This window comes from Corvus kubaryi, unplaced genomic scaffold (assembly GCF_017639235.1).
Source record: "Corvus kubaryi isolate FWS band 111438036 unplaced genomic scaffold, C.kubaryi_AGA036_p1.0 37334, whole genome shotgun sequence".
NCBI lineage: Eukaryota > Metazoa > Chordata > Aves > Passeriformes > Corvidae > Corvus > Corvus kubaryi.
The window spans coordinates 24,582,074-24,595,869 of NW_024581108.1; positions in this window are offsets into that span (position 1 = coordinate 24,582,074).

A 13,796-nucleotide genomic window follows, 5' to 3' on the forward strand; every position below is an offset into this window, starting at 1 on the left:
GCTGGTAACAGGAGTTATCTCAGCTCCCACAGCTCCAGCAGAGCCAGTTTATCCCCATCCAACCCACCAACCTCTGCTCTGCAGAGCTGGGACCCCAGCCACCCTTCCCAGCTCCGGCACCAACACAAAACTCAAGGAATTTGGTTGTGCAGCAGGGAACGTTTGAAAAGAAAAGGAAAACGAAAAGAAAGCGACTTCCAGCCAGCACAGGGATTCCACTGCAAAATCCCCAACTCATGGCTACAGTCCCTGCCTAACAGCAAATCCACAAGCCACTCTGGCACCTTCTCTGCTCCCAGGCCAAGCCCTCCCTCAGCAGCAGTAAACAGGAAGCCACCGCTGAACTCGGTGACACAAACGCACCCCAAGCAACCTGCTCAGCTTCCTCCTGCTGCAGGCACAGCTGGGAACAGCTGGAAAGGGGAGAACAGCTCTGCCTGTGAGGGAGAGAGCCAGGGCTGCACCTTCCTGGCCATCAGAGCTCCTGCTGTGCAGGAGGGGCAGCACCCTACGGATTGTGTTTGCAACAGAAAAGTTGGGATTTGTTAATTCCATCGTGGCTGAGACCCTGGAATGGTTTATTCATGTATTAATCCATTTGAGACTAAATTCCACCTGGTGAGGTCAAAAATCACTTCTAGGTACTACCAAGCCGCTCCTGCTAGTTTTGAAATCCAGTTTATCCCTGCAGGTCCCGAGGCAATCCTGTGAGTATCACACTGCAGCACTTCTGGAAGCATCAAGCACAAGAATTATGCCCAGGCCTTAAAGCTCAGAAAAGGCAGGACTGAAGACATCACCCCCAATCAATTAAAGGAGCTGCTGCCATGGAAAGTGGCTTTAAGAGCTCACTACAGCTCTTAACCACCTTTCCTGTAAAGAGCTCAGTACAGTAAATGTGAGTAAGCAAATATTAAAAATAGCTAAGCTGTGCCACTCTTCTTCAATGGCTTTTAGCACTGACTCAGACGCGGGTGACTCATCCCAAAGCTCATCCCAAATCCCTCCTGCCATGTCTGCTTTCCCAGGCTGGCTCTGGCATCTCCTGGTTCACACCCTGGACACCACTGGCTGCTCCCAGGAGCTCCAGGACAGAGGGGTCACGGGAACACCGTGAAAAATTCTGCAGGATTTGCTACTCCTTCTTTCAGCCTTCAGGGATCATTTTGAAGAAGATGATTCATGGGCTTATGCTGCTGAAAGCCAGTGTTAAAAAGGACTTGAAATTAAGGGTTTGTCACGCTGAAATCACTCTCCAAAAGTTTAGCAGGCGCCTCCCAAAGATTTGGCTTCAGAAAATACTTTCCTACCCTCTACCCCTTAACTGCAGCCACGCTGAGCTACTGAGTTGCCCTCCAAGACATTGAATTACTGAGTTGCCCTCCAAGATCATCCTCAGAAATCCCAAAGTTGTGATCACAGACTTTCTGAACGCAGGATCTCTGCCCTTTGTTGTTCGCACCACACAAAAACCAGAAAAAACCCCTCGTAAAGTGAGTCTTTGTCTTATTTACAGGAACTGCTGCTCACATACAGGGAATTTCCACAGAGTTAAGTTCGTAACTTTTATACTTTGTACATTTACCATGAAAACAGAGGAGAACAGAAAAGCCTTTAAAAAAATCTTCATGACAGACGTAAAGTTTAATCGAGATTAATTAAGTTAATCAGATATCAATGCTACGTAGGCACTAGAGGTGGTAATATGTGATCCTGTATATTTTATATACACAAGTAGGTCTCCAGAACTATTTATGTGCTTAAAAATCATATAGACCAAAGTCTTTGCCAGAATTGCAGTGATATTGACCCAATAATTTAATTGTGACGCTCATGCCTTAAAAGAGATCATAAAAAATGGCAAAGGGAAGAAAAGAGAGAGGCCAGGGTAGCAAAGCACTGAGTTAATGTTGGAATCATATTAATCATCATATAAATCCTTCACAAGTTACATCAAGTTTTATTGCATCTTCCCCTCTCACTGCCGAAATAACAACAGTTTCTTTTGGGGTTGAGTGGCTTGTTTTGGACATCAAGGGAAAAGAAAACACAGGAGGAAAAATCCTGAAACCTTTAGGAAAGATACTTTCTATTTTCTGAAAGTTGTTGAGTATTACACTTGCACTACTCTATTATGGACCTATGAACGAATTATTAATTTTTTTCTTTTCGTTATGTTGTGCAAGCTTTAAAAAATACCATTTTCTGCTCTTTTTTTTTCCAGAAAAAGCAGAACATCACTCATCTGGGTGAAGTTTTCACCTTAACTCAGAAAAAAGAGAGGACAGATAAACGTGAAGCCCAGACTAAGCCACCTGTAAATGATTAAAACCCATTTGCCTGCGTCCAAAAGTAACAAAACCCAGCAGCAACCAAGTCCCAGCTCAAACTGTCAAGTGAGAAAAACAGGAACTGGGCTCTAGAGCTGGGGTTTCGTATTTCCCCTTTTGAACTTGATACCAGAAGTAACAATACATTTTGTGCCTCAGAGACCATGAGACACGAAATTTTCTCCTTTTTTTTTTTTTTTTTTTTTGAGGGAGTAGGGAGGGTAAATTTAGAATCCACGATTTGCTGCAAGAACTTGGTTTTAATTTTAACTGAGCTGTGAGTGCAGCTTCACACTCCCTGGGGATTTTTGTTCATACTTCTACAAATGAGAAGTCAGAGGAGTGAACACGGCTGGAAAAGAAGGGCTCCAAGGGAAGTTTGTGAATCCCACAGCCAGGAAATTTGGAAAGACAGAGGGAAAGATAGAGACAGAGACAAGTCTGAGGAACTTTAAATCACAAATCACAACTCTCCCCCTTTTTTATCCACTGTGATGAAACTGGCTGGTTTACAGTCACAATTCCAAAGCCTGGATTTCCAACCCAAAATCTATGGAAAAAAGGAACTTTTATGAAGCATCTGGATATTTCCTGCTTGGCTCCAAGGCTGCAGCCAATTTGCAAATACCACAGCATTTCTGGGCAATAAATATTTAACTGCAGTGGGCAGCGCTTGTGACAAATTCCACTTTGGGAAGCAAATCCCCTTGTAAAGTACATGGAGTCCTGGAGAAAATAATGAGAAATAAAAGCAGAAGGTGCCCTGTGCATGCACAAACTGAGGACACCACAGCCCTGAGCTGCCCGAGGGGGCTTTCAGCTCTAAATTCTCTTCTCCATAAAGAACTTCCTTTTTTTGTGGCCGTAAAAGCAAGTCAGAAATTTAATTGTGAGCTAACACGCAGGAATGTGAACAACAAAACCTCCAATTTCAGCTTGTTGTTGGTTCATCCCTTACAAAAACTAGCAATCCCACATCAGGCATTTCCATAATTTACAGAAACCTCTGGATTTTTGGGAGGCTCTAAAACCACTGCCCTGTCACTGCAATTGCCAGAGTGTTGTTATCCCATGAAAACTGACTCAAAATGCATCAGCCCATTAAAAAAACATTTCACAATGCTTAAATAGTTTCAGAATTTAAAGAGCTGAGAGAATATTCTAGTACACATTAAATAAACATCTAGTACATGAAGCAGATCTCTGTGTTGAAAGGTTAACCAGAGGCTTCAGACAACACTCAGAGAAATCAGTTTTAGGAAAAAAATATCTGTAATTCCTGCAGTAACTTGGATGTATCAACCATCCAGCACTTTTCTTAAGCAATATGAGAATTACCATTTGAACCTCACAGAGGGCAAATACCTGGTTTTCAAATCAAAATATTGCCCTGGGTGTCACAACCTGGAAATGACCACAACCAAGCTGCATTTCTGCCTTGGTACTTATGTCACAAAGTCAAGTCGGTTCATTCCTCAAACGTAAGTGCACATAAATCGTATTTAACCAGCAATAAGAAAGCCAATGTTTATTTTTATGTATGTGACTTTTGTGCATACACAGTGGTTATCTTTATATACAAGGTTATTTGCAATTAAAAACTGCCAGCTGCACCTCTCTGCACAAGTCCAGACACATCTTTCCATGTAAACAGGAAAAAAGAGTAATTCTCCTCATTCTTACAGAGAAATAAGCTCAAGAAATCCATCGGTCCACAGTCTATTCTTTATCTCCCTTCAGTGCTCACTGCACAATCCAGCTCTGCTGAAAATCTGACATTTTAGTGGAACAAGACATGCAGAAAACGTTCTCATGAGCAAATTCATCTGAATTTAAACAAAAAGACAACAAGCCTGTTCTACAAACTCACTACGAGGAGAACTCGGTTCCTGAGAGAGAGAAATTTGCACGGCACTGTCTCCTCATCAATCATAGCAAGGAAACCTGAGCTCACTTAGAAATTCCAGAGAGAGGCAGAACACTTGCTCTGCACATTTTTATTTTGATGGTATTAAAAGCCTTGATTTATTGAGTGCTGAACACTCCAGAAATGCCATCCCACTCCTTATTTTTGTCCCAAGAAACTCCGAGCTAATGGATTGTGACCAGAAGTTGCTGAAACCAGAGCAAAGGACTTCATTTAGGCTGCTTAAAACTTTGTTTTCTGCCAGTTCTCATCACATGCTTGACCCAGGCACTGGAATCGTGGAATGGTTTGGACGGGGAAGGACTCATCATTCCAACCCCCTGCCATGGGCAGAGACACCTTCCCCAAAGGGAAAATGCCTTGGATAAAAGCTCTGGAAAAGCCACCCTGCCATTTCAGCTAGGAATGAGGGAAGTTTAATTGAGAATTATAGAAGCCAAAGCCACAGCTTTTCGATCTTGTGAATTCTTTTCTGTTTACTGTAACACGAGAGCAAACAGCTGGGGCAAGGGAAGGGAATCAGCACTGCAGATATTCCAGTAACAGCCATTCCTTGCTAGTTATTATCAACAGGACTGGAACACACACAACCAATCTGGCAATAAATCCAATGATAAATTGAAGGTAAAAATGGATGTCCGAGGTATTAATTTTATGAAAATTTATGTATTACAGAAGTGCTACATGAAAGATGTTTCAGCCTCCTAAGGAGAGGACTGGTGTACAAATTATTTATTTCCTTAAGCATAAGATGACATTTTGTCTTATTAAAAACATATCCTGACCAAATTACCTTTTTTTTTTTTTTCTTAAAGCCAGAGCCTTTGACTTAGAACAAGACCAGGGCTCCAAAATGAAAGAAGAAAGAACACAATTATTGCAAAATTAATTGGCCTGACACCCCCCCCCCCCCCATTACTCATGTTCACAGATAAAAACCCACCCCGGTCCATATTTTTAGTTCACAGCTCCAGGAAATGATCAGGATCAAACGCAAATTGAACGAGGAAGACAAACCTGAGCTGGAAACTCAGAAAATGATGTGAGGCTCAGCCTGAAAACTCCAACCAGAGCCAACTCCACAACACAATTCTGAGTCACCAGTTCTGCTGAAGAGCGCCCACCACACTGGGCTTCTCCACATCAGCTGATTCCCCAGGTCAAATTCCCAAAAAGGAACTTTTCCCTCCTGTCCTCATTTGCTAGCTCACCCCTGATTGTGGATGAGGCTGAGACAGATGGGGGGAAAGGGAATGACCCCATTTCAGCCCATTTTATACTGGGATGCTCATGGAGCAGCGTCCTTGCTCTCTACAGAGGCATGGCCTAAACCCTGTCCTTAAGAGTCTGATTCTAAACTAAACCCTAAAAAATTAAGCTCTATCACACAGAGATAATAACATATGAAGCTGCTTCCTAAGCCTTTGGCTGGGATTTAATAAGTTTCTGTTTCAGGCTATGCCCTCCCAATGAGTACAGACATGTAGAAAGGCTTTATAGGACCAGAAGTGCGTTATTTGTTTAAAAGATAAGGATCATTATGACAGTTTTCCCTGCTAATTAACCACTCCCAACTTTCCCTGTGTCTGGAACTGAGCAACACCAGGTTTTAATAAATAAATATCCTGAAATGGCCTGGGAAAGCTGCTCATCTCCACTGATTTTGAAAACTTCTAACCCATGTGGAAGAGAGAGGATTTGTTTTTAAAGGATAACTTGGTGATTAGAACATACCCTAAAACATTTCTACAATTCCTGTGGCTGTGAGCAGATGTACAACAGAGCCTGGTGAAGATGTCACTGCTTCACTGGTGGTTACCAGTGTTTATGGGTTAAAAAAGGAATTGTCCCACCCAGCAGAACAGGGATGGGACATTTTGAGTGATCATGTGCACGTCTGCCAGCTGGCCTGGCCCTAAATGCAGAACTACTGCAGATTAAAGAGCTTCCAAAATGTGAGCTGAAAAAGGCAAAAAAACTTCTTTTCCCTGTGTCTGGCTGGAAAAAGTTGTGGTTTTAACAAAAACCTTTGCAATATCAGCGAAATTACCAGGAAGAGTGGTTTGCATCTCAGCTGTATTTCGAAGTCTGAACTCGCCACAAAGCTTGGAGAAATCCAGTTTTTTATGTAATAACTCAATTTCAGTGGTAGGCACCCATTTGTGTGTGCAAAGCTGAGCTTGGACAGAATTCCAGAGCCAAAGGGGAGCCAGCAGAGTGTGCACACAAACAAGCACAGCAGTTTAACTGCTAATTAAACTTCATCAAGCAGTTAAGCAACAAGGACACAGTGGATTGAACAAGTCCTAAGGAGTTTGTTCATCAGACAAAGCAAGAAGCAAAATCAAGGACCTCTCAATGAGAGGTCGTGTCAAGAGGTGAAAGTGATGCAGGATGCAGATTTCTCTCCCTGCAGAGGCAGATTTACAGGCTGGCAGGTCCTGCCTTTGTCACATAAAATTAATAGTTTAAGTACAGAGAGAGGGGGTGGTTCTGTAGGAACGGGAAATGATGCATGGACACAGCACCAGGCCCAGGCTGTGGGGCAAGTCTGGGGAGAACAACTCTGTGCACACCGCGCTGCCTGATGGAGCTAAACTGCTCCACCTGAGCTCAGCCTGGTGCTCCTCAAGCAGGATTTCCCCAGCAGTGTCCAATTCCCACAGAGCTGAGGAGAAACCTCCTGAAACCACGGCCTCAAGGACAGCAGCACTGCTGCCTCCTGCCTCCACACACACCACGAGCCAAGAAAAATGTTGGCTTCTTTTTCGCTTAATTCAACAGCAAACTCCTAAGAACACACTGATTAAACCTGGAGGTACCACACTCTTTAATTGCAAGGTAAACATTCAGTCAATCCCAACAAAGGGTGAAGAGTTAATCACAGAGCCAAGTTAATCTGATCAGCACCTCAGCTTTTAGGTGTTTTAAGGCCGTGCAGGCACGGGGTGAGTACTCAGGATTTAAAAGGTGCTTTCTTTTTAAGCCAAGCCTGTTTGCTGCTGTATTTGCTTATATAGCTGGAGCCTGGCTGTTGTCAGTCACATGAGCAGGAAGCTGAAAGGACTGTAAAACCCACAGGAGGTTTGGTTTTTTTTAACTTGGCAGAAGATAGCTGTTCTCTGGTAAAAATGCAGCCCTAAGCCAGCTATCCCTATATGTCCTTTCACTTACCCCGTGTGGCTTTGACAGAGAAATCAAACCCAGGCTCTCCTCTGTTAATCAACCCCACAACTACAAGAAAGTTGTTCAAGGCCATGAATTCCTCCTAAAACAATTGTTGGTATAGAAGTACACACGTTGGTTTTTTCCCACGTGGTAAAAGAAAGGCTTCCAGGGAGAATCGAAGCTGGCAAAGCTCCTGCCAGCAATTTGCATCACCATGGGATGCATCCATCAGGCCACCGGGCTTTGTTCTGTATCATCAGTAAACACAGCCTCGATGCTCCCCTCAGGACAACGAGCACAAGCACAGGTTTCCTTGGCAATGAATTGTTAGGATCCTACCAAAAATCAGGGACCACACAGTTTCCTTGTCTCCGACTAGACCTTCCAGAATCTGGATGAGCTCTTGACTATTCCCTGTCTTTAGGGCCTGGAGTTATTAAGAGACTTCTACAGATCAATATCTAAGCGAAATAAAAGATATTTAAGCCAAGCCCTGAGGTTCCTAACAGAAAAGTTACAAGGTTATAACCCCATTTCAGGAGCAGGTGGTGTCCATTAGAGCCTGCAGAGCCCAAACAGACACTGCCAGTAGGAACAGTGGAAGGTAGCACGAGCTAAGTTTGGGAATTGCAGCTGCTACTTCATTACCAAAGTGTAATTTGTGTAAAACGTGCCTTTCTCTTCCTTCAGATTGAGTATTAAGGACAAGAAGGAAGGATAGAAGGAAAAAAAATATATAAATGCAATACAAAAAAAAAATATATATATATATAAATGCAATACAAGCCAAGAGCAGGAAAGAGCAAAGAGGCAAACAGTGAACTTGTAATCCTTTTATTTTTTTTTTTCCCCAGAGGGAGGGTAATTCCTGTAGCACAGAGTGACAAAGCTGTGACAGGCTGACGCAAGGGTGTGATACACACAGGTCAGGCTCCCTGATCTCTGGCCCTTGATGAACTTTTAAACTCTCAGCCCCAGCAATTTCAAGTTTACTGCTTTGCCGTACTTTGAGGAAAAGCGAAATACAGAAGTGTCCAGGAAATGAAAGGTTATTTCTTGTGCATCTTCAGTAAACACGAAACACTGAGTGCACAAGAAAACATCACACAAAGTGACCTGCCAATGCCACCTTCCAGCTGGTTTGGATTCAAAACCTCAGCACTGAGAGTGGCCACCCCTTTCTTCCATGCAGGAGGCCACGAGCTTGAGATGGTGAGAGCTTGATATTCCAGGGACAAAAAAAACCAACCCATGCGAAATAGATTTAAATACAAAAGACTGAGCCTAATGCAGCACTTGAGATGGTACCTTTAATACCTTTTTCTTTTCCTTAAGCATCTAGTGCTCTACAACTACTTCATCTTCATAAAAAGAAAAAAGAAATCAACCAAAACAACCCACAGGAATAAAAAAACCTGCTTTGCATTGGTATCACACTTCAGTAAAATCCAGAGGAGAACAGAGCCAGGTATTTACAGATGGCAAGCACCAGGAAGTCATTCAGACTGTCCAAGTGCTGAGGTTTTTCAGGCTTGTTTTGTTTAATGTATCTCTCCGCGCTACTGGTGGCTCAAAATGAACATAAAAGCTACTTCTGCCAAATTCATTTCCTGAAAAACTGAGTCCATACACAAACAAATTGTGTTCCCTCTCCTCCCTCCCCTGCCCAGTCATGGATTGAGCACTGTCTCCTCCATTTTCCTTATCTAAAGAAAGTAGAAGGTTTAGAGCTGTCCTTTTCCTCCTCCACAAACAAGGTGTTAAGGGTTTTTCCCAGATTTCCTGAGTTGAACAACAATTTTCTTCTGTTCCAAATGACATCAGTCAATATTAGCTCAGTGTCAGCTTCCAGCCAGGAAAATGAAGTGGTTTAAAAGAGCTGCAGTGAAAGACCAACAAACTCATTTTGAGAGAATATGCACCATATTGAAGTGTTATTATGGAGTATCACAATACAATTTAATATTTCAGTATCCTGCTAAACTCCAGCTGGGCCTCCTGAGGAGCAAGCCAGATTCCATTCAGTCTTGGAATAGCTGGAAGTGACAGGAAACACACAAGAACAGTCTAAACAGCACTTGGAGTCCAAAACTGCTAAAAATTTGAACTATATTCATATTCTGAGGCCTTAACAAGCCAAAGCCCCTCTCAGATTCACTCTACAAACAAGGGAGGTTTTAGCACAGTCGGAGGAAATGTGTAAATTCCCTTTAGGAGTTAGGAAGAGCAGTTGTCAGATTTTGTGTTCAAAGGGAATTATGCCTTTGAGAACTGGGGCCAAACTCCTGGCTCATGGCAAACCCTGCATGCTTCAAAATTCAGAGAATACTGCATTGAACTGAACTGATGAATTCCCTTTATTAGCAGAGCCCCCTTTATGCAGCAGACCTGCTTCCAAGGAGTAGCAGTAAAATGCATCACAAAGCAAAGCTACCAGACACATGGATTTATGACAGCTGAGTTTCCTGAAGCCAATCCCCTTGCAAAGGCTTCTTCTTGATATTTCCAGGAGACTGTTTGCAATCAGATCCAAGCAGGACCAACAGCAACACCAAACCACTTTAATTTAACAATTTTCCTACTCTCTGCTTATTCCCACCTTACTCTGCAGGTTGGTTCCTCCTCATAGAAAAACTCCCATTTTTTTCCCCCCAGGCTTTTACCACTACTTTGCTCCACATTTCAGGATAATGCATAAATCCTCTGCTTTTCCCTCAACTTCCAGTTCTTTTCCTTTCTTTCCTAGATTACCTTTTACATCCCAGAGGGGGGAAAAAGAAGCCCAGAATACTTTAAACAGAATAATTTCATGTGCCAGCAGTTTCAAGGCAGAATCATAATCACATGCAGAGAACAATATTAATATCATTTATCAAACCTCCCACACTGTGTAAAAGGCATTACTGATATTCAGAGTAACTGGTCCAGACTTTACTTTTCCATGTGAGACTGCTCTCCCAGTTTCCTGCAGCTCAATTTTTCTGTCAGTTATGCAACTTATGTCATATTTATATAACCAGTTCAAGGGAAAAAAAAAAAAAAAAAAAAGAATTACTCTAGCCAGCAAAACTGTTCAGTTTTATAAAGCCCATCAGCATGAAGGAAAGGGTCTGGGCATGTTCCTTAAAAATCCACCTGTTTGCAACAGGCCAGGACATTAAAACCACTAAACTGTACTTCCTCCTCTCCCATTTCAGTCAAGAGAAACTGCAGCCATTTTGCCCAAGAAAACCATCAGCAACTTCTTCTTCCAGTAGTTTTCAGCACTGTTTCAGTTTTTTGGAAGGATATGTGTAAAACAAATTCCGGGATGGGATACCCAAAGTGCTGCTAAAGACATCAAATAAAGGAACAACCCCCTTAATCTGTCACTTCATGTTCTGCACAGAAACTACAGTGAGAGATGGAAGTGACAATTCAGCTGCCAAAACCCCAAAATGCTGATTTTTTTAAGACTCCACTTTCCTTCTCGAGGAGGTTCAAGCATATCTGTCTCACCCTGGCAGCAAAACTGAGCAGTTCCAGCCCATGAAAAGCTTTATTGCAGGAAAGCTCTCAGCATTAACTGCCTGAATTATGTGCTTGAACTGTAAAAGCCATTTTCTATCAATTTAGCAAGTGTTTGCCACTACCAATACCTGAAACCTAATTGCATTTTAAGTGCTTCAAAGATCTGGAGCAACTCTGAGTGTGTTTACAGGAATAATGCCTGAATTGCAAACTGTTGGCCACGCTGCAAAAGAACAACGTGAATATTGCCAATTTTTCACCCAGAAGAAAACATCTCGTCATTTTTAATTGCTGTTGGACATGAGACAAATCAGGAACCAAGCCTCAACTCGGTGTTCCTTCCACAATCTGGCTTCTCAAGCTTCCTTCTGGGTCAGAGATTCTCACAACAACCCTTTTCACACCTCGATAAAACCAGTCCTAAGGGTTTGCTTTTATGTGTGAAAGCTTTGACCTCTCCAAACAACGCAAACACCTTCCATTTTATGAAAACAGAGCAGCTTTCCCTGCTGCAATTCACACCCAACACAGCTACAGAGTCAAGGATTATCCATCTGGGTGCTGGATTTTGAACCTCTCTTCCTCATGCCAGATCAGGCATCAGAAGGTGCCAAAGAACCTGAGGCCAGCTCTGTAGAAGAAAAAGGTGTTTCACCTCCAAATCCAGGGAGCAGGTGGTGGGAAAGAGGTGAAGCTGTCAGGATGCTACCTGTGAAAACAGATTTTTCCTCTCTACACAAAAAAGGGAAGCCCATTTCTCTGAATTCAGTCTTTATTTGCAAGACTAAACCACTACAGAAATGTCTGTCTAAACTTCCTGAATTTATACCACTTGTAAGAACCCTGCCTTATTCCAGCCCTAAAGAGGTAAGGCAAAAGAATGAAACTAAGGTGAAATTGCTGACTCTTGTTTGACCAAGGGAAAAATGAGTTGAAAAGGAAAGTTGATTTTACCCCCCGAGTGACTGTTCAGGTGCACTTCAGCTTTTTGCTATGCAGCTGATAAAGGTTTGCTTTTCAAAGTTCTAGCATTAAATAGTCCCTCCAGATCTTGCTTCCCGATTGTTTTTAAAATAAAATCATTGAACAGACAATTTGAACACACAGAAACAGCATCTTCCTGAACAGTTCAACACTTACTGAAGCTACCTCTCAGAAAAGGCCACTTTGCAATCAATTCTGAAAGAACCGTGCAGTGCACAACCTTCCAGGAGTTCACAGACTTAAAAATTGTTCCAGTTCTGTCTTTATACTCTTTTGCAAGTTTAAATCCACTCACCCTGGTTTTTTACAAGCTTTTCACATCACCTTTCCCAAAGGCCAGAGACACATTGTGCCACTGGGCTTCGGGACAGCTTGCAGATACTGTGACACTTAGATGAGCAACATACTTAACAACTGAATCACTAAAAATGTGCTGACAAAAATATTTGTAACATCTGCTTGTGATCAGAAACTTTTAACATCTCAAGCCTGACAGATTCGTTGGCTCAGCCAGAGGAGTGTGTCCTGAGCTGGCCCTGCATTTCAAAGCACCTGTCTCGGTGTCACCTAACACAGACCCACATCAAGGTGCAACTTCCTGTGTGTTTTAAAAACAAGTGCCAGGAGGAAATGCCTCCCAGTCCCCTTATAAGGGCAAAACTGAACTTAATATCAAGCAGTACCAAAGTACATCCACTCCGCTTGGGAATAAAACTGCGGGGAATCTTCCAAGAGTGAAGTTGGGTTCATTGGAGTGAAGTTTAAATATGGACACAACTTCAAATTATTTCCATCTGCCTCCCCCAATAAAAGAATCACAAAAAGCCCCCGAAGTTTTCTTGTACTGCACTTAGCATTCTAGACATGCCTCAAAATATGACTTCCCATCGCTAATCCCTCGGAACAGACACTGCATCCTCCTAAGCACAGACTGTTTAAACAGAGCTGGATCCATCCTCTCCTGCCACACCGAGCCACTGCTGTGTTGCCTTTCTACCCTCAATCTACATTATTAGCAACAGGCTTGGTGTGCTTCAGAGTTTTGTGTCCTGGTTCCCCTCACACACGGATTTTAACAATCACCAGCTGGAGGCGATTAGAGAACCATAGATTGGTTTGGGTTGGAAGAGCCCTTAAAGACCAATCTAGTTACAACTCCCTGCCATTATCCAACACAGCAAAAGTTTTTGCACACACACACAGAGCAGAATGATGTTTTAGGCATCTGGCAAGGGCGTACAGTCGGCACATCTTGCCCGCTGCCAGGCTCCCTGCTCCACATCCCTGCGCATCCTTCGGGGTGATGGAGATCCAGCCACAGGTGACCCGCCACAGCTGTCACTTACCTCCCGTGAGGGAAGGGGCAGAGAGGGGTGGAAGATGTCCCAGAATGTCTCTATGCCGTACAGAGGAACAGCTGCCAGACCGACAGCTGGACACCATCAGCTGTCCCAAGCCCATCGCTTGCCCGGGAGTTGAAGGCAGCGGGATCTCCCCCAGCACAGAGAGCTCACAGGGCTCCGCGCTCACCCACGGGCTCCGGGAGATTTTTAACTCCTCCAAAGCCACCGGCGGCCGGAACCGCTGCTGTTTCAACGCTGTTCCTTCCACCGCCGCCCCGGCCTCCCCCGCCCCGCCGTGCCGAGGCCGAAACGTGGCTCTGACAGCCCTGCCCGGCCCGGCGCTGCCCGCACGGCCTCGCACCCCTGGCTCGGGGCACCCAGAGGCTCCGCACCCTCTCGGATCAGGGGAACTCAGCGGTTCCGCACCCCCTGGCTTAGGGGAACCAGAGGCTCCGCACCCTCTCGGATCAGGGGAACTCAGCGGTTCCGCACCCCCTGGCTTAGGGGAACCAGAGGCTCCGCACCCTCTCGGAT